The following is a 27,954-nucleotide window of genomic DNA, read 5'->3' as shown; positions in this document are numbered from 1 at the left end:
TTCTCGTCTTGAGTAGCCGCTGAACTGGGCTCAAGAGAAGGGTCAGTGGCTATTTCAAAGAGATGTTTAAAACGAAAAATAAATGAGATATGAGTTTTCCAAGAATGATAATTAGAATAATTAAGTTTGATTTCTGGAATTAATGTTGACATGATTAGGAAAAAAAATTCTTCGCTTTTTTTTTTGAAGAAAAAAAATAAATGCCCTAATTTGAAAATCAGAGGAATTGAAAAAAAATTGTTGTTAAATGAGAGAAAAAAAAAAATTAAATTTTATTAATTGAAAAAAAATTGGATTTTTTGTTTTTTTTTTATAAGATTAAGAATATTTTCTTTTAATTTTAACTAATTGTGACAGAGAGAATTAAAAATTAATTTATTAAACAAATAAAAACATTAATATAATACAAGTTGTATTAGTTTGAGTTAAAACAAAATTTTAAAAACATAAAAGGTTTAAAATTAGCAAAGAGGGGGAAATTTTTTTTAAAAATTTGAAAGTGGAGCGGAGCTGTCGGTGGCTGCCGCGTGGCGAAAGGAGGGTCGAGGTCGGTGGTTGCCGCGTGGCGAAAGGAGGGGCCGAGGTTGGTGGTTTCCGGAGTAATGGGAGCGACGGAAGCGGTGGTTGAGGTTTAAAATGCAAGCAGAGTTGCAGAGTTGGGAGTGGCGCAAGAGTGTCGCGCAGCGGTTGCGCACGACAGCGTTTGGGGAGGCGATGGTTGCGCACGGCGACGCGAGGTCTGCAACGGCGGCAGCGTTTATGCGTGGCGGCGCAAGTCTGGACCGGCGGCAGTGTTTGCGCATGGCGGCGCGAGTCTGGACTGGCAACAGTGTTTGCGCGCGGCGGCGCGAGGCTGGATGGGCGGCATTTGCGCGCGGAGATATGGGGACTGTGCCGTTGGCGGCGGTAGCGCGCGGTGGCACGAGGTGGCGCACGGGTGGCGTGGCCGCCCAAAAAAAATATATAGATTTTTTTTTTATATATAAAAGAAGCTTTGCACTATGTTTTTTTAAAAACACAATATAGTAAAATATATATTTTTTTTTCTAAAGAAATTTTTTTTTTTTTTAAATTTTTATAAATGAAGTAAGAAAAAGTAGAGAGTTAGAAAGCTTTACTATTGTTTTTTTATAAAAAGCTTTACCAATGTAATATGTTTTGTTTTGGCGGCATGCCGTCCAAAACAAACCAAAAAAAAAAATTTAAAAAAAAATTAAAATTTACTAAGAAAACCCTTTGGCGGCAAGCCTTCCAAAGAGGGTTAGTGAAAAATATGAAGTTTTACAAGAAAACCCTTTGGCGGCAAGCCTTCCAAAGAGGGTTAGTAAAAAATATGAAGCTTTGCAAGAAAACCCTTTGGCGGCAAGCCTTCCAAAGAGGGTTAGTAAAAAATGAAGCTTGCATGCACAAGATTAGTTAAAAAGAGCTAAAATCACAACACAAACTTCTTCTCTCAATAACGTCTCCAAATAAGGTGTGCTCCAATGAATGGCAACCTTCACCACAAAACTTAAAACAAGGATTAGATAACCAAGCTCTGATACCATGTAAGAAATGATAATGTTGAGCAAGGAACGAGAAACAATCCAAGTAAGTTAAGTGTGAAACAATGTTACCATAAGATAAGCAACTCCAAGAGCATACACCAAGATGGTTCAACAATGGAGACAAGGATTTATAAGGGGAAAGCAAAGAAAACCCCTTGTGAGTTATTATGAATGAAGGCAAATGCCTAAAGAAGAGAGAGAGAGAGTGTTGGAGCAAAAGTAGCTCAATACAATAACATTAAGTGCTTAGAGTGGTGTGTAGTTGTGAAGAAAGAAGGAGGAGCATCTCTTATATAGAGATGAGAGAGGAGTTGCATTTGTAACTCCCATTTCTATGAATGCCACATTCATAATAGGTGTGTGCAAAGTGTCACAATCCTCTTAAGGAGGATAAACTAAATAAAGAAATAAACAAGAGTTGTCCTTACATGTGGAATAAAGGACAAACAATGACATGTCCTCCACATGTGTACAAGTGGACAAACTACATGTAGGGACCCTTGGAATATCCCAATTAAAATATATCCAAGGAAAGATTAACCTTTCTAACAGAGCTATCCATATTAGGTTCATGGAATTATGTGCTATAGATATTTAGCTTGTCCATTTTAGTAATTTCTGCAAATGGGTTATTTAAATGAAATTAATTAGATTCTTTAATTACGTGATTTATGTTGCTTTTTCTATTATTATTATGCATCTACAATTGATTGTGTTTGTTTATTGCGCAGGACTTATGTTCTTGCCAGTGGCACATGGATTTAGTTATCAAACCTTTCATGTTGAGCCAATATTGTCCCTATATAGGTGATGTGTCTTTATTATTATTTTAACCCTCTAGTAATTGGTAAATTCAGATTCATTATGCATATGTGTCTATACCTATGAGTGTGTCTGTACATTTAGGAATCCACAGTTGTCATAGAAAATATTAATTAAATGTTGGTTTAAAGGGTTAAAATGATTTTATTTAATTGTTTATTTATTTTATTTACCTACTAATTTGTCATATTTGAATTTCAATTTAATTGGAATTACCTAATTTTACTTGGGTTAAGGGAGCTAATTAGATTAATTTAATTTATATGTCACTTTGTAAAAGTGCAAATATTGGCTAAAAGTGAGTTTATTCTCACTTCTCACTTTTGGAAATTTAGGACTTTGGAGCAAATCCTCTAAAACCTTCTTGTGAGCATTTGGAAATTTGTTCGTTGTGAGAGCTATGCTCATGGGATCATCACAAGGATAGGCTTGTTTCATTTAGAGTGGGAAAATACTTCTGTGTCAAGCGTTTCATCACTGTTGGTAGTCCCATTATTTTGTGGCAACCATTCTTGTTTTAGCACCTTTGCTGCAAGGTAGGGCTCTCATTTTATTGTTTTGGCTTCATTTTAGTTCTTGTTTTTTATAGTAAATTTATTGGAGGTTGAGAACTAGTGTTCCCCTCTATTTTGGTATTCTACTTCTACCCAGTTGAGCAAGTACAAGCATTTAAGTGTTTTTGTGGGTTCTAGTTTGAAGTTTTGAGAATTTATGCTAGTCATTTTTGTAAATGATAGAACTCATTTTTTTTAATTTTTTTTAGAGTTTGGAAACCATTTGGATAATGGGTTTTATTTTCATCGATTTTTAACAATGTTGATTTTTGGGCGATTTTCACATTGCCTTGTTTTTCATACCACCCAATTTTCTTGTGTGTTTCTTGGAATTTGTTTTGGTTGTGGATCTAGAATGTATATTAGTTTCCAATCTGATCATAGTCTTAATTTGCATCATTGGGATTTGTGTAGAATCCATACTCTTGAATTTAAGTCAGTTGAGTGAGTTTGTGATGTTTGGTATTTTATTGCCTCATTGGGATTCCTATTGAATCTATACTCATGGATATAGGCCAGTTGAGTGAGCTTGTTATGCTTGTATCATTGTTGCATTTCTCATATTGAACCTTTGCATTGGTATTATGTGATTACTTTTGTGATGTTGGCTGTGCCCACACACGAGCACATGCACATGCATATGTTAGGATCTTGTGAGACCCAAACTCCAAAATATAGGCTGGTTGTGGGATTGTTCATTTGGGGGTCCTTTGGGTACACATCATCTGATGAGCATGGGTATGCAGGGTAGATGTGTGGAGTGACTTCTCTTGTGTACCTTGACCCGAAAGTGTTTGACAAGGTAACATGAAGAGATTTTAAACAAGTGATAACGAAATTAACTAATGGAAAATAAAACTTAATGATAAGATAAGAGAACACTTAAATGGTTATGCCGAGGGTGTGCGCTTGAATGACTAAGCCGAGGGTATGTTTCTAAATGTATAAGTTGAAGATATGGTGCATGGACTCCTGATTGGAGTTGATATTACCGCATAGATGTAGCTTGGGCTTTTTGATACCAAGCGAATTACACTCTACTAGAGTCCCTACATAGTTATCTCATTGAGTGTCTAACTAGTGACTTGATGTACTATATTGCCTTCATCAGCATATAGATGTTGGTATCATACTTAATTGGCATGAGTGTCAGCCATGGGTGACTTTCTTATGTGATTGTTGTCTGGTCATTATCTCCCTTAGCACAACATAGGTGGTTCAATGGTTACCATGTGGTTGGGAGGTGTAGCTACCTATACAGTTGTTAGGGACTGGTCATGTATAGAGATGGTCTTCTTCTTGTTTAAGGCCAGTGATAGATGTTGACTTGGTACTTCAGTGTAGCTGGAGTATGTTTCCTTGTGATTTATGTTTTACATTGGGATGCATGGATATCATGTTTTAGATGATTCTTAATATGTTTACTTATTGCATTTCCTTATCGTGATGTTAGATATTTTTTCTTTGATGATGTTTCTTACCATTTCTTTGGATTAGTGATGCTATTGGTAGATTAACATGTCGGTTGTACTTGTGTCTTATGATGTTAAATGATTATTATTGGTAAGAAAGATCTAATGAGACAACTCCAATGATCTTGTTGAAAAATTGGGTATGGTTAGGATCCTTGATATCTCATGATGCCATTATGGTAGGGAAGAATCAAGTAGGATTGATTTGAGTTGGTTATTTCACATGTGTGTTCTTCATTTTCCACTATGATGTTGCTTACGTTCATTTTGTATATTGATGATGTATATTAGATGGATGTATGTTATTGTAATGTGTATTTTAGCTTCATTCAAGTTCTTAGATTTACTTTTATTCTCTCAACTGATCACTCCTTGATTCACATGGATTTGGTACTCCTTGGTGTGGAGGTTTCATGTTTTCACTCTTCCCTTCTTGCATTTTTGTGTTGTTGTTAGAATTCTATAGCTTGAGAGGAGCATTCTCTCGTGTGACTAAGAGAAGTATTGCATGAGTATGTACTCCTCCCATGGTAGTGCAAAGTCTCATGAGAGTATGTACCTACTCACATGGCAAAGTAATGTCTCACATAAGCCTAGTAGGTAAATTCCCCTGGGTCATGGGGAATACTTGCACTATTATTCTAGCTTGCATGATAATTGAGGCTATTTTATTGCTTGAAAAACAAGTGTTTGCACACAATTTGAAAAGATGTATCATATACTTTTAGAGAGCCTTTTGAGTCTTGCATCTTCTTGGATCAAAACAAATCATTTATAGAGTGTATAAAATTTATCATTTAAGTATAATTTCTTATACTTAAGATATATTTTATACATGTGACAATTTATTTGAGATAGGTTCTATCCCTCCAGGAGTTATGATAAAGATTCTAGAAAATTTCAAGGTTTTAGGTTTTCAGACTTAGCTAAATTTTGGGGTTCAACATTTGTCTTTCAACAAGTTGTCTAATAGATGAGTGGTTGTAACCTTGAACCCTCATTTCATGCATGACTATTTGGGGTATCTACTTGTTATTCTTAATTATGTTATGGTTAGCTAGAAATGGACTTGTATATTTAACCATGCTAGGAACTTTTACTTTGGCCTTAAAAAGAACATCTTCTTTGGGAATTCTCATGATGTGTGTGATCCTTGGTTTGTAAGTTATCGTTTAGTGCTTGGGGATCTTTGGAAGTATTTGTAAGAATTCCTCTTGTGTAAGTGAACATGTGAGTTTAACCATGTTCCCTATTTTATTATCTTGATTAGATGTTTCATTCCTGTACTTAGTTACTTTATGTTTTTGCTAAGTAACTTATCTTTAAAAAAATTAATATTTAGTGCATGATCTATCCTTGTGTTCCAAGGACCTTTGGTCAGGGCATTAAAAAAAAATGTTATTGGCACTAAGTGGGTATTCAAAAATAAGATGAATAAATAAGGTGAGGTTGTGAGAAACAAAACAAGATGGGTATGTAAAGGTTATTCATAGTAAGAAGGTATTGATTTTGAGGAAACATTTGCACTTGTTGCTGAAATAGAAGCAATTATCATTTTTTTGGCATATGTAGCTAACAAGAATTTCAAAGCATATTAGATGGATGTCAAATCAACATTTTTAAATGGAGAACTAGAAGAAGAGGTATACATTGAGCATCCTAATGGTTTTCCTTTGATAGATCAAGAAGATGGTCCGTAAGTTGAAGAAAGAATTGTATGGATTGAAACAAATACCTAGAGCATGGAATGTGAGATTGGATAGTGCTGATAGTAATTTATATTTGAAGGAGATTATGAATTACTTACTAATTGTTAAAGTTTTTATGGATGACATAATCTTTGGAGGTGATGGTGAAGCAAGTGAAGCATTTGTAGCAAAAATGAAGAAAGAATTTGAGATGAATATGATTGGTGAGATGAAGTATTTCTTGGGATTACAAATTTTTTAGAATAGATATGGTATCTTCATATCACAAGCTATGTATTTGAAAGATTTGTTGAAAATATTTTGTATGAAAAGTTGTAAACCTATTGGAACAACTCTAGTTACTAGTCACAAATTGTCTAGCAAAGATGAAACACACAATTATGAGTAGAGAAAGTATAGATCTATGATTGGAGGTTTGAGATACTTGAAACACTATAGACTTGATATAGCTAATGTAGTTGGTATTATGGAAATATTTCAATCTGATCCAAAAGAGTCACATTATGCAATAGTGAAAAGAATTTTCAGATACTTGAAGGGTATACCCAATTTCAGATTATGGTATGATAGATCAAATGGCATTACCTTATGTGCATACACTGATGAAAATTGGGAAGGTAGTGTGGATGAAAGAAAGAGCACAAGTGGTGGAGCATTCTTCTTGGGAGGAAGATTGGTTTCTTGGCTATTTCTTGCCTAAGCAAGAAACATGACTATATTTCACAGAGCATGACAAAAGTAGAGTATGTAGCATCAACAAATAATTTTAATCAGATTATATTGATGAAAAAATGTTGAAGGACATTGAAATCAAGTTCCCAGAACCTATTATCATACAATATGACAACACAAGTACAATGGGTATGTCAAAGAATATATTTTTACATTCTAAGGCAAAGCATATATCTATTCAGTATCACTTTTTGAGAGAGAAAGCTATAGAGAAAGAGTTTAGACTAGAGTATATTAGTACAAAGGAGCTGATAGCATACATATTTACAAAACCTTTTCATAAGGATAAATTTGAGTAATTTAGAGGTATGCTTGGGGTTATGCCCCAACCTACTTTTGAGTAGTTGATGAAGAGATTGCAATAGTTTAGTGATAATAGAGTACTATTTATATTATCTAGACTAGATTCTTGATGCTTCCTCTATGGGGGAGTATATGTATCTAAGTTGAGTCATGAAGGACTCTTGGTCACTCATAATTAACAATTTCTTTGGACACTTGAGCTTATTCCATATCTTATGTAGTGAACTGACATAATGATACCTTTTTCATTGATGTCAATAGGGGAGAGGTACACATGAAAAACATTGTTATGTATTGGGGGAGAGCAAAACATGAAAGATATGTAGCAATTGATTTCAATGGGAGAAAATATTTGATTGATGAAGAGGATTTAAAAATATATTGTTGTATGGGGGAAATTAACACATTGCTTATGCATAATGGTTACAATATAGTTGACATTCATGTTCAGCATGAATGGGGAGAAGATGCAATAGAGATGCATTTGGTATTCATGGAACTTAGATATTTTTCATCTATGTTGCCATCAATGCTAAAGAGGGATATTGTTAAGCATGAATGTTTATGGTATTCCTATGGGGGAGTATCATAGCATTTATAGATACATGATTCAACGGTTGTGTACTGCATTCATGACAGAGTTTGTCATTGATGTCAACATACTAGTTATTCTATAAGATTGGTAGTACAATATGTAGAGTTCGGTTTCATGAGGTTTGAGAAATGAAGTTGAGCTTATGAAAATTTGGGATAATGTTATATAGGGTGTTGGGATGTTACATTTAAGATCATGTACAAAAATATAAAGATAACACATAGTTAATGAAGATTTAGTAAAGGTAGCATTCAAATATAATTCCTTTTCTATAAGATTGGTAGTACAACAAGCAGAGTTTGGTTTCACGAGGTTTGAGAAATGAAGTTGAGCTTATGAAAATTTGGTATAATTTTATATAGGGTGTTGTGATGTTACATTTGAGATCATGTACAAAAATATGAAGATAGCACATAGTTATTGAAGATTTAGTAAAGGCAACATTCAAACATAATTCCTTTGTAGCAGTTATTAATGTTTGGATTATATCTCCTAATAGAGATGGAATCTAGTCATGCAAACTTGGATAGAGGTACACAAAATGATGAGTATGTGGTGGCCAAATTCACACAACCAAATGAGCATCGAGTGAAGAGTTATGAAGAATGTGAGGTGACACTTTTTTGTAATTGTGAAAAGTGTAAAGATGTAATATAACGTGCAAATGTAGTATCTTAAGTTGGTCCTATATTTTTATTGTAAATTGGGAAAGCCTCAAGGCTGAATCCATAATTATTTTTTTATGAAGGAAATATGTTTTCCTTGTAGTAGAGCATGGTTTTTGTGTAATGCAAGTATGCAACTTGTATGTGACATCCAATGAACCTAATAAAGAATATCGTTTGATTAGAGAAGTGGTGTAGTGAGGCACGTTACTATATTTGGCAAGAAGTTATCATTGGATAGTTGTATTTTGGTATTATTTTGATAAGGATAATAATAAGGCCAATTGGATAGTGAGTTCGGTGGTCTTGTTCTGAAGGTGTTTTGATAGTGGGTCCTTCTGCATTCCTCAAATCCTAACAAGATTGGAATCTCCTAACAGGGATTCAAAGTCTCCTAATAGGGACTAATATGTACTAAATTTATTTCATTGACTCCTAATATGGTCCATCCTCTTACAAGGAACTTATATACCAGTACATTATTTTGTGGATACCATCCCCACTCAGGTTTTCCCTCTAATCAAGGGTTTTCCTAGTTAACATATATGGTGTTATTGTGTATGGTGATCTTTCCATGGTTGTTGCATCTAATATTTACATGCTTTGAAGTTAATAAAGATATTAATTGCATAACTGATTCAACCTTCCTACCCCCCTCTCAGTGATCTTGGTGGACTTTACTTTCTAATAGTTTAATCCATTTTCCCAAGTTTTGATGAGAATAATCAGTTCTAAGCCAATATAAGCTTGTTTAGGCCTAATTTGGGGTTAAATCTTTGTACAAAAAATTGGAACTTCTACAAAATCTTTTAGACCATCCAAATGGGTATTTGGAATGATAATTATTTTAGGGGGTTCTTTTAAAAGTTTTTGATAAAAGGCCCAAAAACACAAAACCTAGGCCTGATTGAGATCTAATTCTAGTAGGCCTAAAAATTGCTAAAGAATGAGATCGATGGGAAATTGCTTTGAAGGAATACCAAATTGGATTGAGCTATGGGTTTTTTGGTAAGTTTTGAGTCTTTTCACGCTTGCAAGGTGATCTTGAAGAATTTGAGAAGTGATGGAATAAGCTTGAAGAGTTAGGCTTACACAAAAGGTTGACTATGCTTAATTGATTGAGAAGCACTAGGAGAAGGTTGTTAGGAAGATCAAACCCAAATTAAACTTGATTATTTGAGTGCTTAGGAGAGAAAGAGAGAGTCCAAGACCATGTTTTTGAAAGAATGGGGCTAATTGTGAAGGAATATTAGTGCCTTCCTATCACCATACTCAAAAAACCAAAACTGATGTAGGAGCATCCTGGGTGTAATAGCAATCTTGCATCACCCAAAAAAATAAATTATTTTCAACCTTTTCTATTTTAATAATGACTAGTAGATAAGGGGGTTACTATTTTTGGGAACTTGCTATTTTTAATAAGTTTATCATATGAACTCAGATTGTTCTCATTTTCTACCTGAAGGTTCATTTCAGAATTATAAGCCTACCATAAATATCTCATTGCTCTGGCTTAACTATTAGAGAAGTTATTGCAGATTTTTGATGGAAAATTTTGGAGAAAATCTTTGAACTCGGTTTTGAAGGCCTTAGAGGCCCCATTTAAGGTTTGAAAACTCAATGGAAGGGTGCTTGCGTAGTTTCGATCCTATAAATCAGAAGTTGGCATTTCTAAAAAGTGGCTATAATAGCCAATCAGAGCATCAGTTTGAGAGTTATGGGCTTCCGAAGTTGGGCTACCCAAAACTTCTAAAATAATTTGTTAAAGGTGTCTTTGGTCGACTCTATATGTTTTGTTAGGGTCTTTCGGCCCTATGTATTAAGTTTGAGTGTCTAGAACCTTCTCGGGTAGCATAAAATTGCCTATTTAAGAAAGGCCTAAACAATGTCTAGAATAGCTCTGGGTGATATTTCGCAGGATTGTCTTGTAGATTACTATAACGAAGGTGCCCATGTGGTTTATCATATTCTACTTGTGAATTCTATAATTCCACATTTGCGAAAATAATAAGTTCATATTTTTTTCTCGAATTTGCTATTGTCTCTTTGTTTTTGTTATGTGTTTATGATATTAAGGGGAGCACCCTTCATCAAGTGGTATCAGAGCTAGATTTCTTGAGTGTGTGGACAGATCACCGACTATGAGGTAGTTTGCACTAAGATCGTGGTTTAGGCTAAGCATGTAGATAGATCACTGATTGTGAGGTAGTCTGCACTAGGGTTTCAGCAAAAGCATGAAATGCCTTAATGAAGAGAGCATTGTGGAAGAGCTATAGGTGTTACACCTGAGGGTTTTAGAACCCTCCAAAGAAAAATGAAAGCATTAGAAGAACAAATGCATAGAGGAATAAATATTTCCATAAGGGATGAAAGTGAGGATGAGGACAAAGAAGAAGAAAATGTTGAAGTAGAGGTAGTTCTAAACCTAGAGGAAGAGAGGCTTTTTAAGGCCATCTCCAAGATTGGAAAAAGACCTAAGTTTGAGGTTCCCACATTTTGGAAAATCTTAACCTAAAGGAGCTGATCAATTGGATCAATGAACTGGAGGAGTACTTTGAGTATGAAGATATTGAGGATCCTAATAGGGTCAAGTTTGCAAAGGCAAAACTAAAGGGACATGCAAAGATCTGGTGGCAAGAGGTTCAGTTGGAGCAAAATAGAAAGGGAAGGGACAAAATCACTAGATGGGATCGGATGATAGCTAAACTAAAGTGATAATTCGTTCTTGTGGATTATTAGCTTGATCTGTTGAAGAAAATGCAAGGGTTGAAGCAAGCATGAAAATCTATTCAAGCATATATTGAATAGTTATACTGAGTTTGCATTAGAACCATCCATGTAGAAGTTGATAACCAAGTATTCAAGATGAGCTGAGTTTGGTTTGAATGAATAGTATTGAGGAGGCATACCAGCTTTCCCTAAGAGTTGAGGAGAAACTAAGCAAGAAGTTTGACAACAAGAATAGTGGAAGAGGTCACGGTAGAAGATCTGGCGAACGATCTTATGGAAGCCAAAATAATGATCAAAAGAATAAGGGTGAGGCTAGAAGTAGTAGTCAGAACCAAAGGGGAAACAATTCCAATCACTTTCGTGATCAAAAAAATAGAGATCAGAGAGGAAGAGGTAGAGGACAAGGATCTGGAAGATGAGTTTTCTATGGGAAATGTTTTCACTATGGAGAAGAAGGGTATAAAGCATTTAAATATTCCCAATGCTAAGGAAGAACAAATCAAAGAACCAAAGGCTAGGCTAGAGTTGCACATATTGATGAAGATGCCAGATCATCACATTCTAAAGATATTGAAAGAGGAGAATTCCTAGTTAACAAAAGATTCCTATTGAGTGGTGAGAATGAACCTGATCAAAGAAGGAGCTTGTTTCCCACAACGTGCAAATGTGAAGATAACTATTGTGATGTGATCATTAATGGTGAAAGCACTAACAATCTGGTATCAAAAATCATTGTGACAAAGATAATACTAAAGAGGTAGAAACACCCATGTCTATACCATATTTCTTGGGTGTAAGATAACCACAAGGTCATGGCCAATGAACAATGCTCAGTGAAGTTCAAAATCAGAAGCTACCAAGATGACGTACTTTGTAATATCATACCTATGGACATATGTCATATGTTGCTAAGTAGGCTATGGTAATTTGATAGGCATGTTGTACACAATGGGAGGGAAAACACCTACACTTTGACCAAGGATGGAGTGAAACATAAGCTAAAGCCATTGGAGGAGTAAGAAGAAAAGGTATGTAGTGCTACTAGAATATGTTTTGTTGATGGAAAAGAGTTTCTTAAAGGTATGAAGCATGAGCATATGTGTTTTTCTATAATTCCAAAAGATAGTAAAGAAGAAGTAGAGGAGGTACCTATAGAAGCTGAAGATATGTTGGGAGAATTTTTTATTATTGTTTCAAATAATGTATCTAATGGATCAACCCCAATGAGGAAGATCAGTCACTAGATGGATTTGTTTCCAGGAGCCATTTTTCCAAACAAGGAAGCACACAAAATGACACTAGGAAAAAGTGAGGATTTGAATAGATGAGTTCATGATTTTTTGTAGAAGGGATTGATTCAAGAGAGTCAGAGTCCATGTACTATACCAGCTATATTAGCACCAAAGAAACATGGAGAATGGAGAATGTGCACAAATTATTGTGCTATCAACAAGATCATAATCAAGTATAGATTTCTATTGGAAAGGATGGATGATATTATGGAATGTTTGAAAGGGGCTGAGTACTGAAGGAGTTTATGGGTATGTTTGTCTTTGTTTACCTAGATGGTATTTTGATCTTTATTAAGACATTGGAAGAGAATTTGATCAATATTTGCATGGTGTTTGATAAGTTGAGGGAAGAAAAGTTGTTGATAAACCTGAATAAGTGCAGTTTTGTAAAGGAGTTGGTGTACCTGGGATTTTTAGTCCTAGCAGGAGGTTTAAAAATGGATCCAAAGAAAGGGAAGGCTATCCTAGAATGACCTACTCCAAAGAGTGCAACAAACGTAAGATATTTTCATGGATTGGCTAGTTTTTATAGAAATTTCATAAGAGGTTTTAGTAGTATTTTTGGACCCTTGACTAAAACAATGAGGGTATAGGAAAGAATTTTTAAGTGGACTATATGAGTAGATAAGAGTCTTAATCTATTGAAATAGAAAGTTACTAAGCAGCCTATTTTAGCACTTCCAGATTTTAACAAGGTTTTTCAAGTAGATTATGATGCTAGTGGTACTACAATGGGAGTTTTTTTTAGCCAAGAAGGTAGACCTGTTGCCTATTTAAATGAGAAATTGAATGATGTAAAAAGAAAATATTTTGTTTATGATCATGAATTTTATGCTATAATTCAAGCATTAAAGAAGTGGAGACACTATCTTCTTCCTAAGGAGTTTATTTTTTATACTGATCATCAAGATTTTCAATATTTGAATTCTCGAGGAAAATTAAACCAAAGGAATTTGAAGTAGTTTGAATTTTTGCAAAGTTATACATTTGTTTTGAAACATAGGAGTGGGAAGTCTAACAGAGTTGCAGATGCTCTTAGTAGAAGACAAATTTTGTTGACAAAAATGTAGATAGAGGTTTTTGGGTTCAAGGAACATAGTAATTTGCATCTAGAGGATCCTGATTTTGGTGAAGTGTGGAAGGCTTGTACAAAAAATGTTACACTTGATAGGAAAAAATGTTTGGATTTCATGATCCAAGATAATATGTTGTTCAGAGGAAGCTAACTATGCATTCCTAGAAGTTAAATGAGAGAGAATCTCATCAAAGAGAAGCATAGTGTAGGATTGGCTGGACATTTGGCAAAGATAAAACCATAGCTTTGGTTGCTGAGAATTATTATTGGCCATAGTTGTAGCAAGATGTGAAGAAGTTTGTATAGAGTTATAGAGTATGTTAGATGGTGAAAGGAGTGATGCATAATATAGGGTTGTATTAGCCATTACCTATACTAGAGAAGTTGTGGGAGGATGTCAGCATGAGATTTTTTCTTGGATTCCCGAGGATGCACTATGGGCATGATTCTATTTTTGTAGTGGTTGATAGGTTTTCAAAGATAGCACATTTCATTCCTTATAAGAAAACTAGTGATGTTGTTCATGTGGTAGAGTTGTTTTTAAGAGAAGTGGTGAGACTACATAGTCTATTGAAGAGTAGAGTTTCAGACTGAGATACCAAATTTGTTGGGTATTTTTGCCGTACATTATGGAAGAAATTGAAGATAGATTTGAAGTTTAGTTCATCACATCATCCATAGACTGATGGAAAAATAGAAGTGGTGAATAGGAGTTTGGAAAATTTAGTGAGATGTTTGGTTGGAGACAAACCAAAAGGAAGGGATTTGATTTTACCATAGGCATGATTTTCATATAATAATTCTATCAATAGGAGTACTAGTAAATCACCATTCTAGATTGTATATGGGTGTAGTCTTAGAAATGTTTTTGAATTGTGGTAGTTTGATAAAGGAGAGATAGGTAGTGCTAAAGCAGAAGAATTTGTTGAAAATTTGAAGAACATCCATGAGGAGGTGAGGAAGCACATCATAAAGATGAATATACAGTACAAGGCTAAGGAAGATGTGAAATGGAGGTATAAGAAATTTCATATTGGAGATGAAATCATGGTTCATTTGAGAAAAGAGCATTTTCCAGTGGGTACATATAATAAGCTAAAGATGAAGAAGTTTGGACCATGCAAGATAGTGAAAAGGCATGATTCTAGAAATTCTTATGAAGTAGAGTTGCCTACTAAATTAAATATTTCACCAGTATTTAATATTTTAGATTTGATAGAGTATTATGAAGGAGGTGATAGAGATGAAGTTGCAGAAGAACAGTGGAGTATTCTAGCAACTAGTTTGGCTACAAAGGAGATTGAGGAGATATTGGACAGTCATGTTGGAAAAAGTACAAGAAACAAAACTTATGAGGAATACCTAGTCAAATGGAAAGAAAGACCAATAGAGGATTCATCATGGCTAACAAGGGAGGAGGTTAACCATCTTGGTTTTCCTATAAACACCTAAGACATGACAGAGTTACTTCTCAAATTACCCTAGGTGTCTAATGGAGGAGCATCCTGGGTGTAAGAGCAATCTTGCATCACCCAAAAATATTTTATTTTCAGCCTTTTCTAGTTTAATAAGGATAGTAGATAGGAGGTGGGTACTTGTTATTTTTAGTAATTTTTTCATATGAGCTTGAAATATAGTCATTTTCTACATGAAGGTTCATTTCAGAATTATAAGCCTACCATAAAAATCTAATTCCTCCAGCTTAAGTATCAAAGAAGTTATTGTAGATTTTTGGTGGAATATTTTGGAGAAAAATATTTGAACTTAGTTTTGAAGGCCTTAGAGGCCTTGGTTGAGGTCCAAAAACATGATGGAAGGGTGCTTGTGTAATTTCATGTTTAAAGATCAGAAGCTAGTGTTTCTGAAAAGTGGTTATAATAGCCAATTAGAGTAATGGTTCAAGAATTATGGCCTTCCAAAATTGGGTTACCCAAAATTTCTAAAATAATTTTTCAAAGGTGTTTTTTGCTGACTCTATATCTTTTGTTAGGGTCTTTTAGCCCTGGGTATTAATTTTGAGTGTCTAGAACCTTCTCGGGCAGCATAAAATTGCTTATTTAAGAAAGGCCTGAACATTGTCTAGAACAACTCTAGGTGATAGTTCATAGAATTGTCTTACAAATTACTATAATGAAGTTGCATATGTGGGTTAGCATATTGTACTTTTGAATTCTATAATTTTGCATTTGTGACAATAATAAGAAGTCCATGTTTTGTTCTTGCATTTGTTGTTTTTTCTTTATTTTTGTTATGTGTTTATGGTATTAAGGGGAGAACCCTTCATCAAGAACATATCCCATTGGTTTGATTTCAATATCATCTTTTGAGATATCTACTCCTTGAAAGTGTATTTGATATTTACTTTGGGTCATAAATTGTAATTGTGCAAGCTCAATGGTGATGATACTTCAATTTATAGTAAGATTGTGAGAATGGCAACTAATGTAGGCATCTGTATGAATTTAATCAACTTATCTTCTACACAGTAGAATGGGAAGTTATCATGCAATGAGAATCTAAATAGCTAGGGCCATATGTACACCTAACTATCTAGTAACCTTACCGAGTAAACACAATGGAAGCAAAAAACATAGAGAATGAAACCAAGAAGAGAAGGAACAATATAATTTTTTATCAATTCATCAAATTATCAACATACATGCCTAGTTGTAAGGCCTTCTGGGTTATGTCCAATAAGATTTACAAAATATCAAACTTGAATTTTCATAGTCCTTCATTCTAGTTCTTCTAGCTTCCTAGGCTCCACACCTTATCATATTCCTAAACTAGACCTAAATGCCCCTATTTATGCTTTCCAAAATGGCATATATCAAGACAAGATCCCCACATTAAAATCATGACCCAAATTAAATAGATAAGTAAACTCACACTAGGAACCAATTGTAGACAAAATTGGTCAAATAAAAGACCCAGCATCAATAAAAATTAGGATCACTTGGCACATAAAGGAAAACTTGGCCACCAAAGAACTTGACCAGCATTGAACAAATTGACCAACATTGAACAACTTAGTCAATACTAAACAACTCAGTCAAAATTGAACAACTTGATAGAAACTACAACTCAACAACCACTAGAGCTTGGAAACCATTGGAACTCAACATTATGAAAAAAGATAAGTTGGATAGAAAATAAACCTAGGATGCTCTTATATCAAACAACTGCGGTTAAAAGAAATGATTCCCTTGAATCATTAAGATGTCACAACCCAAACTAAATCCAACTCAGATTAAGAAATCCATGTAGCATCTTCAACATGTCTATTCTTCCACTTCACCAAATATTCATAGTAATATTTTCCTCTTGTGCTTCTACCATCTCTCTGATCCAATATTCATTCAACATTTCCTATCTTCTTCTTAGGATAATCATCTAGCATTACAACTTCGTCATCTAACTCATGATGCTTATGTAAATCAACAACATTGAATATCTAGGTGATATATCCATGTCATTAGGTAACTCAACTTTGTATGCATTACCACTATCAAACTTCCTCAAAACTCTACAAGGACCAAACTTCTTCATCCTCAGCTTACTATATGTTCCAATAGGAAATCCTCCCTTCTTCAAATGAACCATCACCTCATCACCAAATTCAAAAATATGATGTCTCATAGACTTATTAAAATTCTCCTGGTACTTCTGATTACTTTGTTCCAAGCTCAACTTCACTTCCTCATGCAAATAATTCATAAAACTAGAAAATTCTTCCCCTTCAACACTTCTCTTCTTTTCACCATCAACATCCCTCAAATCTAATATACCTCTGGGCTGCATTCCAATAACAATCTCAAAATGTGTTTTCCTTGTACTTCTATTCAAAGAATTTTTGTATGCAAACTCACCTTGTGCTAATACCATATCCTAATTACTTGACTTATCTCCAACTAAACATCTCAAAACATTACCCAAGCTTTTATTCACAACCTCTATCTATCCATCTATCTATAGATGGAATGTAGAACTAAACTTCAATTTATTATCCATTTTGTTCCAAAAATTCCTCCAAAAGTAACCAACAAACTTGTTGTCTCTGTTATAAATAATACTTCTTGGTAATCCATGCAATCTAACAATTTCTTTGAAGAAAATATCAACAACATGCACATCATCTGATGTCTTCTTACTATTGAAAATATAAGAAGAGTAACTGAGAGTGGAGGGGTGAATCAATTACCACTAAAATAATTCCAAATCCCTTATATGTCAATACAAAATTCTTTCTAAGCCAAAACCTTGCACTGCTGGGCTAGAACTAGATATATACTATAACTTAGTTAAAAAAACATTCTTAAGATATTAAATTTGTATTAACCTTTAGTAACTTAGTTGCAAAAATATAAAGAAGTAAGAAAATAACATTAACACATGAGACACCAAGATTTAATGTGGAAATCCAATTTGAGAAAATGACCAATGCAACTAGTTACAACTTTTCACTCTTCTAAAATGGGCCCTGTTAGGAGCCAACCCTATTAAAGGTTACAAAACACCTATTAGCTATGATCCTATTAAAGGACTTGAATCACCCTGTTAGGAGTTTCCTTGTTAGAGGTATTAAGACACTTCAATCTATAAATGCCACCTTGTTAAAGGATTTACAAAATGATTGTTAAGTCAACTCTGTTAAGAGATTTCTTCACAACTACAATTGTTAGAGAGTAAAAATTACTGACCTGATTGATGAAGCAACTGATCTACAAATTCATATCACTATTTTGGCTTATCCTTTGGATCCTCCCTAATTAGAATATTCTTTGCATCTCCTTGGATATTTTTCCCTTAATCAAATATCCCTTTTAATTTGCATCTTATTATCTTCTTCATACTTCCATATTTCAATCCACAACTTGGCCTTTCATATATATAAAACCTGATGTCAATTTGGCTTGAAGACCCTTTCAAATAAACAATTAACATCCACTAGGTCGGCTAGCAATAATTACATAATTGACAAAAAGATTTTGTTGTTACTTGACTGAGACTAAAATTGAGTCACTTGGTTAACATTGAGTTCCTTTGCTAACTGACCTAACTCAGTTAACACAAGAATCCTTCATTGACTGACCTAAATCGATTTACACTAGTTCTTTGAACTTGGTACCTTTTGAATCCTTCTCAGCTAATACTAGAGTCTTTTGAGCTTGGTTACTACTAGCAATAGAGTGTGACATTTTTGTAACATTAATGATAATAAATAATTGATTTCAACACTTACATGATATGAAATGTGCTATCTTATAAAATCTATCCATAATAAAAAAATATGGAATCATACCCTCTTGCTATCTTAGGTAATCCAAGAACAACACATAAATAAGTGTATACAATCCAATATTCTAACTCACTCCTTTTGCAACTTGACAAATTCCACAACTCCTTACAAACTTCTAAACATCCTTATACATATGTTACCAATAACACTTATCCTTAAGAAAACTTAATGTCTTATCAATCCCAAAATGTCCAACCAATCTACCACAATGTTTTTCCTTAATAAAATTCACTCTCATAGAACTTATTGGTATACACAACTGAATTCCTTTGAATAACATACCTTCTTGAATGAAACACTCATCAAAATCACTCAATTGATTTGATAGATTTGGTGCTATGCACTCTCTCCAAGCCTCAAAAAAATTAGGGTTAGTAGCATACAACTCCTTCATCTCATCAAAACCAATAACATCAACCTTCATCTCGATCAAGAAAGAACATCTTCTACTCAATGCATATGCAACTCAGTTAGTAACTCCACTTTTATGCTTTATCACAAATGTGAAACTCTGCAAGAACTCAACCCACTTCATATGTCTCTGATTCAACTAATGTTGACTTCCTAAATACTATAAAGATTTATGGTTACTACACAAACTCCTTAGGAATCAAATAATGTCTCCACTTCCTTAAGGCTTGAATAATAACATAAAACTCTTGATCATACAAAAAATACTTCCTTTTAGCATCATTCAAGTTCTCACTAAAGAAAGCAACATGTTTACCTTCTTGAATCAACACAATTTGTATTGCACTTCCACTTGCATCACATTCAACTTGAAATACCTATTGAAATCAAGAAAAGCCAATACAGGTAACTCAACAACCTTTTGTTTCAAAGTCTCAAAACTCTTATCAGCTCCATGTGTCCACCTAAAATCATTTCTATATTTTCTCATAGTCTCAGTCATAGTATTACAAACAAAATTGAAATTCTTTATAAATTTTCTGTAGAAAATAGAAAAACCATGAGATGATCTTACCTCACCTACATTCTCATTTGTAGGCCATTCCAAAATTTCATTAACCTTCTTAGGATCCATTCTCAAACCATCAATTAAAATCACAAATCCCAAATAAAGGAACACTTTTTCAAATTAATCAACAAATTCTCCTCTTTCAATCTCTACAACACTTCCCTAACATGCTCAAGATGTTCTTCCTTAGTCTTACTGAATATTAGAATATTGTCCAAATAAAAAATCACAAACATACCCAAATTAATTTTTAAGACCTCATTTTTCAACCTCATGAAAGTACTTGGTGCATTAATCAAACCAAAAGGCATAACCAACCACTCATGAAAATCATATTTTGTCTTGAAATTAATCTTCCATTCATCACCTTCTCTGATTCTGATATAATGATAACCACTTTTCAAATCAATCTTGGTAAAATACTTTGAGACAACAATACACATTCTCATATTAGTACAATTTATCTCATCAAGAGACTTAATCAAAGGAATTGATGTATCTATAAATCCATTCATCCAAATAGTATATTGATTCAATCTTCCATTGTACACAACATGTCTATCATTTTGCCAAGGTCTACCCAACAAAATATTACAACAATCCATAGGCATAATTGTTGATTTATGGAGGAATTAACTAGATACTAAGAGGGGGGGGGGGGGGGTGGGGGGGTGGGGTGGGGGTGGGGGGTGAATCAGAATATATAACAATTTATACCTTTTCAAAGATTCATCCACTTCCAATAATAACTTATGCATGAAAATCTATAAATGTAAACTTGTTGTAACATGTAAATCAATTCAATCACATACATGAAAGTAATAACACATAACACAATATTTGTTACCCACAAACCCTCCAAGGTGAAGGTAAAAATGGACTGTGGATGACACCTACAAATATTCACTACTACAGTAATAAAGTTAACCAATTAAGGTTACAATGTTTCACCATAACATATGATCTACTCTATGAGGAGTTTGTCCTGTTAAAGATTGCATAAACTATTAGGTATCACTTTGTTAGAGGATTTGACATTTACAACTAAGTAAGGACTCTATTAGAAGATTTACAAAGATTTGTTAAGACCACTTTGTTAAGAGATTTATCCTTATTCAAGTCTATTAAAATTGACTCAGTACCTGACTCTTAGTTTTCTCTATAAGCTAATTTCAAGTCTTCTCCTTTCTAAATGATCCTCTCCTCTGATATGATACTCTTGTCTTTCCCTTCCACTTTCATTGCTTATGAATAGGTCACTTGTTCTATTAGATGATAGCAAAACCCTTGAATGAATTCTTATATTCTCCTCTCTAATCTTCACACACATGCATACGATCACTTATGATCTAGGTTAAGGTCATCTCTATATAAAGATTCCATGCAAAATCTTCTAGATGGTTCCATGTTTCACCTCTTCATCCTGATTGTTGAACATACACATGAAGATATGTGATCCACGCCATGTAAATGTTCTATAATAACCTCTTCAAGTATTAACTATTCTATAACAACCTCTTGAAAACTTCAATAAACCTTTCAAATCAGCCTGATAATCATTTTTTCTGAAACTCTATTCCATTTCTGACTTTTATGTCAACTTTGTATTGCTTAACCTCTACTATTACTAGTGCTCAACATTGCTATTGCTTGGCCTTTATTAACTTCCTAATGCTTGATATATATTTTACTTGACACATAATATATCACTCAGTACTTATATACTTGGAATTTCACTCGATCACTGATGACTTGCTTGGTACATATAAAAAATTGCTTTGTGGCCACAATTACTTGACTTCTATACAATTACTTGGTACATACTATCATATGTACATGACTCAGCCTATGTAGATTAGCTTAGTCATAGTGATCACCATCTAATTCTACCTTGTAAATGACTAAGTGTTTGAAACTAATAGACAATAGTGATTAGAGATACCAACAATATCTGCCTTCAACATTATTTGCACTTTATCAGTTCAATACTAAAATGAGCTCTCCCCCTAAGTCTTATGACTTGTGAAAAATGAATACAAAAATACATTACAACCTTAATTACCTATACATGATACTCCTTCTATATACATTTATCCCTTGTATAAATCTCCCCCTTTTTTTTGAACACTTGATGTCACTATTGTTGGGGTTGAAAGAGTTGAAGTAATCCATATGCTTCAATGAATTCCTTGTGAACTCTAGTAATCATGGCAAGTGCATGATTCCATGTGGTTCTTGCTACCTCAAAAATTTGATTCTCAACCACTGATTAGTTATGATCTTGTATAATAAGATCCTGGACTATTTTCAATTCTCTTAGCATGACCTCCAAATGAGGTATCAAAATTGCTAACATGGAGATCAATTTGGATCGCATGGTGTTGTCAGCTGCCTAAAGTTCAACAATTTTACCTTGAGCATTTAGTAGAATATTGTAGGGATCTATGGTAGATCCTATTGGCTCTAAGATAACATTTTTGGATTTCTTCATCTTAGCTTGAGTCTTATCTACTTGTGCCTAAATATTTTCTGTAAATCTTGGCACATATGAAAAAATTGTGTACACCTTTTGTACCCTCTAATAAGATTCATCATTACTTGTGCTTTATCTTATAATAGCACTTTCTACTCAGCTATAGTTATGAAAAATTTGTCCATTACCTTGGTCTCAACTCTTCTTGTTGACCAATCCATTAACTTTTCATTGGCTTCAAAATTTTTAGCACTCACTTGACCAATGGCATGTACAAGTTGATCAATGATTAGTATCTCTTCATCTGCATTCTGTATGTAAAAATATTCAACAAAAATATACTTTACATCTTGTAGTGTTTGTTGCTACTTTAGCTATCTCCTAAGCCCTTCTTGCCTCTTTTTCTCCTTCAAAATTTCTTGTAGAAAATTTTTTTGCTGTAAGGTGAGATTTGCAAGATCAAAGTGTGGCATCCCAATATGTTCATCGAAACTAACTTCACTATCTGGTGAAATATCCTTTATTTTTTTTCTCTTCCTTTTCAATGAAAGGTTTTTGCTACTTGACACTACCTTAGGAGTAGGTGAGGGGGTGTCACCACTCGGTCTTTCTTGTTTATCAGTGCTTGAGACAAAAATAGTAGCACTTGGTTCAGCCTTATTTAATTCTTTATTTCCCTAGATTTGAGGTGCTGAAATAGTCTTATCATTTCCATCTTCATCATCTTTTTCTTCATTTGTAAGCCTTGACTACTCAACTTCTAGAGTTTCAAGAGTGTCGACATGTATAAGGGACATGTTTCCTTGTGGACTTAGCAAACCTAATCTTTCTCCACTACTATGTTCATCATCAATATTCATAGTTTCTACCTTATTTGTTGTAAGCCCAAAAATGCTCTTCCACAACAATTCACTCTACTATTGTATAACTTCCTCTTTATTTTGTAGTATGAAGAATATTTTGTATTTAGGAACAAATATGATCCTATGTTGTTTAAAAATGTCCTTTTGTTTTTGAGATAGATCAAGCATAACTCTTACTAGTGTGTCAGTTCTTATCTAATTTTATGTTACTTCAGTCTATTGCCATTTCCTCTCTAATATATCATATAGATCCTTGTGTATTTTCTTCTCTATTATACTAGGATCTAGCTTTTGATTTGAAATCATTTCTACCATAGCTTCCTTGAATTTATTTTTATCATCATTATCTAGTGTATCATATCTCACATATTTGAAACTAGATAAACCTACAAATCTTCTTAGGCTATCACATACCTCTTCAATAGTCTTTATCTTCTTGATAGGTGGTCCTCTGACCAATCTCCTTCTCCTAATTTGAGGTTCACTTGACTCAATAGTCTCTACAACTTTTAGCTTCATAGACTACTCAACAATAATAGTCACCCTCGTCATTGGCTTAGTTGGTAGTGGAGGTGTTACTACCTTCTTCTTCTTTGATCTTTGAGTCTTCTTTCTTGGTGGCAGGACAACAACTAGGGCTTTACCCTTCTCATCTTATTTTTCTTCCTCTTCCTCACAACCACTCTCTTGTTATTCATCTTCACCAAGACCTTGAGTCAATTGCAATGGTTCTTGTCCCTTGCATAGGGTGCCTAATTTAGCTTCCATGTGTTTAATCATCTTCTTCCTTTTCTTTTATTTGGAAGCTGTTGGGACTCAAAATTGAAGCCCTAATTTTGAGTACCATTGAAAAAATCAAGCCCTATAAGCACTTTTTAATGCATGTGTACTTGGTTGTCTGTTTGAGGCCTAAGAGGTGTTTAATATTTCTAACACCTTGCATTTAGTATACCCACTCATCCCATGAAGATAAATTTTCATTTTGAGTCATTCCGTGAAGTCCCATTTTGAGCAATGTCCAAATTCTCATTCACCTAAGTGTCAAACAATGACATGAGGCCATGTTTGCATTTGAATATCTTGCACCCAATAACCTTTCATGACTCACTACTTTGGGAGTGTGTAGTGTCCATACCAAAGAGCCTATATTTTAGATTTTAAATCATTTCAAATCTATTTGACTAGGTTTTGAATCCCTAAGTTGGTCATTTATTGTTATCATGCTAATATGAATTGTTCAAAATTCTAGGAGGCCCTATTTGACTTGTTATAACTTCGACCCAATTGCCCAAAATGCTAAAATTCCTTTTGCATTACATTCTAGAGGTGAGAGACTTATTATTTTTTTGATTTAAGCTTCTGATGAATCCATTTGATAAGTTTTTGAATGCGATTCCATATGCAATTTGTAACTTTTTATTGGTGTCAGTAAATGTAGATTGGTCGATACCCCTGTTCATGATGTCATATCTTTGAATCCATGATAGGTGAGATTGAATGGATTATACCACTATATTCTACTCTTAAAATTCTTTAAGTATGCCAATTTTCAAATCTTGATGAATCTGTCAGCACACTTTCCCAGGTCCATTCTGTTTGTAAAAAAACATTTTTTTGCCATTATTTCTAGTTCTGCAAATCCAAGTAGCCCACTTTGATTGCTCACCAATTTTTCCCAATTATTCATCATGAGCCCCAATCCTAGATTTATGTTGTCCTCATGAAAATGAACCAATGCCCTAGTTCTTGTTTCCCAAGTGTCAATTTGCCCAATTTTTAAAACTGAATCTGAACGCGATTTATGATTTTGACATGTTTTCTTGTAGGCAATTCTGAGAAGGCAACTTTGATAGTCAATATCTTTTGACAAAGAATTTTTCATGAGAAAAGATTTAATAGGGTGCAAGAATGTGGAACAAATAATTAGTGTGTTAGATCCTTGAGCTCAATTACCTATTTGGGTCAATTTTTAAAGCCAGCCGATAGGCCCTGTTAGCTAAAAATCACAGTTTACAGATTAATGATAAAATGAGTTTTTAATGACAGAGCAGTGCTTGAATTTGTTTCCAGTCAGTATCCAGAAGTCAATGGATCAATTTGAAGGATCAGGTGTTTGAAAATGAGTTTTTTTTTTAGTTAGACCCACTTTGGAGCTCGATTGATGCTAGACCGATAAGGCATTGTGGATTAAATTTTAGAGGAAACTTTATAATTATTTTCAATCATTATAATTTATTGTATATTGAAAATAAAGATTATTGACTTAGATGGCTCTATTAATCTAAAAACAAGTTATTGTCATGAGTGATAACATTATCAATACAATGTCATGCCAAGTATACAAGACAGTCAAGCAGTAGCAAGTTCTTCTTCACCATCTGTCACATGAAGCATACCATTAGAAAATGGATATGGTGGTGATTATAGTGGATACATATTATCATACCCAAATGCCTACAATCACTATCCATATGGGAATTCAAGTTATCTGGGTTGCATATGGGAATCCAAGTTATCTGGGTTGCAATTATGGTTATCAATAGCAAGAACTATGAAGAACACCTTCATGAAATATAATGGCGCATGGACCAAGAGGAGCGCATGGGAGTATGCTAGCTTGGCATTTAATTTTTAGGAATAGTGTTTGAGGGATATAAGGGAAAGGAGAATGAACCCCACCATCCTAGATGCCGCACTCCACCTTCCCATCTAAAACAATGTGCTGACTCATATAAAGATGTTTGGATAAAGGATGCACGAAAGAACACAGAGGATTTTGAGAGTTTTTAAATTGTTTGTTGCCACCTTTGAAAGAAAGCGCAACAATATGGAGCATGGGTTTTGCAATTATAATGCACCATGGAAGATGAAATACTTGGTGAAGAGGAGGTGTCTCAATTTTTTTTTAAAAAGTGGCAAGAGGACTAAGAAGCCATGGGGGAAGACACGTTGAAGGCTTGGCAAAAGCATAATCCACACCAAACCAAGATGAAAACACAACTAGTTTAGAGACAAGAAAGTTAAAACTTCTTTCTAGAGATGTTTGAAAGATGGTAGGAATCTAAAATGTGTATTCAACAATCCCAATGCTGGTATTTGCACTGAATATGGTCCATAGTTTGCAATTGTATTTAAGATGGAGGATGGAAGTGATCTTATTCTTCCTATACTTTTTGTAGAGTCATCATGTGTGATGTTGATAGCAACATTGCATAGTGTACATGTTGCTAGACCTATTGTATATCATATTTTGAAAGACATGATTAACAAGATGGGATATGAAGTGAGGCTTGTAACATAGAGAGTGAATGAGGCCTACCTCACACAATTATACTTGAATAAGATAGAAGATGAAACACAACAAGTAAGCTTTGACCTTTACCCTTTGAATGCCATTAATATATTAGTGCAATGCAAGGTCCCAAAACAAGTAAAAAAATACATAGCATACTCTGATGGAATAAAAATAATTGATGGTTTTGCTAAAGTATCTTCACAAACTTATAGATCATAGGATTTAATAACTAGATAACTAAACAAGCTTGATGGTAATCCCTATTTTGCTACCATGGAATTTGATCTTGTTTAGAACATGACAGTTGTTGCTAACAAAGAAAGATATGTTAATGTAGAGAATCCATGTGAAGAGATGCCATCATAAGGGAAGAAGTCACAGAGTTTCATTTTCTGCCTTTTTGCAAAGAGGGGAAAGGTCTGATGGCCATAAGGGCCCATGCTTAGGCCGCGATAGAGGAGGAACGGTGGACAGAGCACTCTCAGGGAAATTGGTTCATTATTTTAGTCCCACATGCCTTGTGAGGGAATTTTTTAAAGAATTTAAATGTACGAACACACCCATAGCAAGTGTCTAAAAAGGCACGCCTTTTCAAAGAAAAAGCTAGTGTGCATGGGTCCTAGCCAGCTAGCTTGGATGTTAAAGAGTTAAATTTTGAACAAATATACAAAATGGGGTGTTGATATCATCTGATGATGTGGAGATCCATGAAATAGTTGGAGATCAGCAAGTGGTAGAAAACCTTCCAGCATGGCATAAGATTCAAGATGTTGATGTGGCACAAGGGACAAATGTCATGAAGGCACTTCCTGCTAGCACAGTTAGCAACTACTGACTGTAATGTGGGGAAGCACCTAGCTGACACATGTTAGTGGGCCCTGGTCAGAGGTGATATGGTGATCCAGTTAGCATAGTGACTGGGTGCTAACATGGCAATCATGGTGGCATAGGTGAATCAAGCATGGACATGTGGCAATGAGGTGTTGAGACTAGACCAATAGTATGGAGTATGGTGCCACGTGGCACATATCTGGCACCCGGGTGGACTTAGGTGTAAATTTGAAAATTAATAAAATATTTTTGTTTTAATATTTTATTAAATGAGTAAAGTGGGTATTCATATTAAAATCAAAGTTAAAAATTTAAAAACCTATAGTTTATACTATAGTGGTTTTTAATTTTTTTAAAATTTTATTGCATTTTAATGTGTAAGGCCATTGTTGGAGCCAAATTTTCAAATGCATACTAGAGGCATGATTTTTGCCCAAAATATGGACTCTAATATACTGTTGGAACTGGAAAGAGATAAGCTATCCATTTTTGGAGCTGGTTTTTACATAGGTGGTCACTGGTGCATGCTACAGGGGGATTTGTAATTCTTTTGAATCCATGGTTTTTGATAGGTGTTTCATGTTTTTAGTTATAGAATTTAGTTGTGATACACTTGAAATGCTTGGTTGGCTTATTTTATTCAAAATTTGATACCTAATGATGTATTTCACCTTGAGTATTTCACAATTTGCTTGCTTTTTGATGGAACTTTTTGGAG

General features: G+C 34.2%; 1 pseudogene; it reads left to right on the top strand.

The window, feature by feature from the left end:
- Positions 1–636: 636 nt before the first annotated feature.
- On the top strand, positions 637–26,771 carry LOC149537131 (bifunctional nuclease 2 pseudogene; annotated as a pseudogene).
- Positions 26,772–27,954: the final 1,183 nt, after the last annotated feature.

The sequence above is a fragment of the Cupressus sempervirens genome, chromosome 10 (genome assembly GCF_028749045.1).
Source record: "Cupressus sempervirens isolate cs-2001-9-10 chromosome 10, ASM2874904v1, whole genome shotgun sequence".
Lineage (NCBI taxonomy): Eukaryota > Viridiplantae > Streptophyta > Pinopsida > Cupressales > Cupressaceae > Cupressus > Cupressus sempervirens.
Note: the sequence above shows the minus strand (reverse complement) of the source record. Positions and strands in the feature narration are given on the sequence as shown.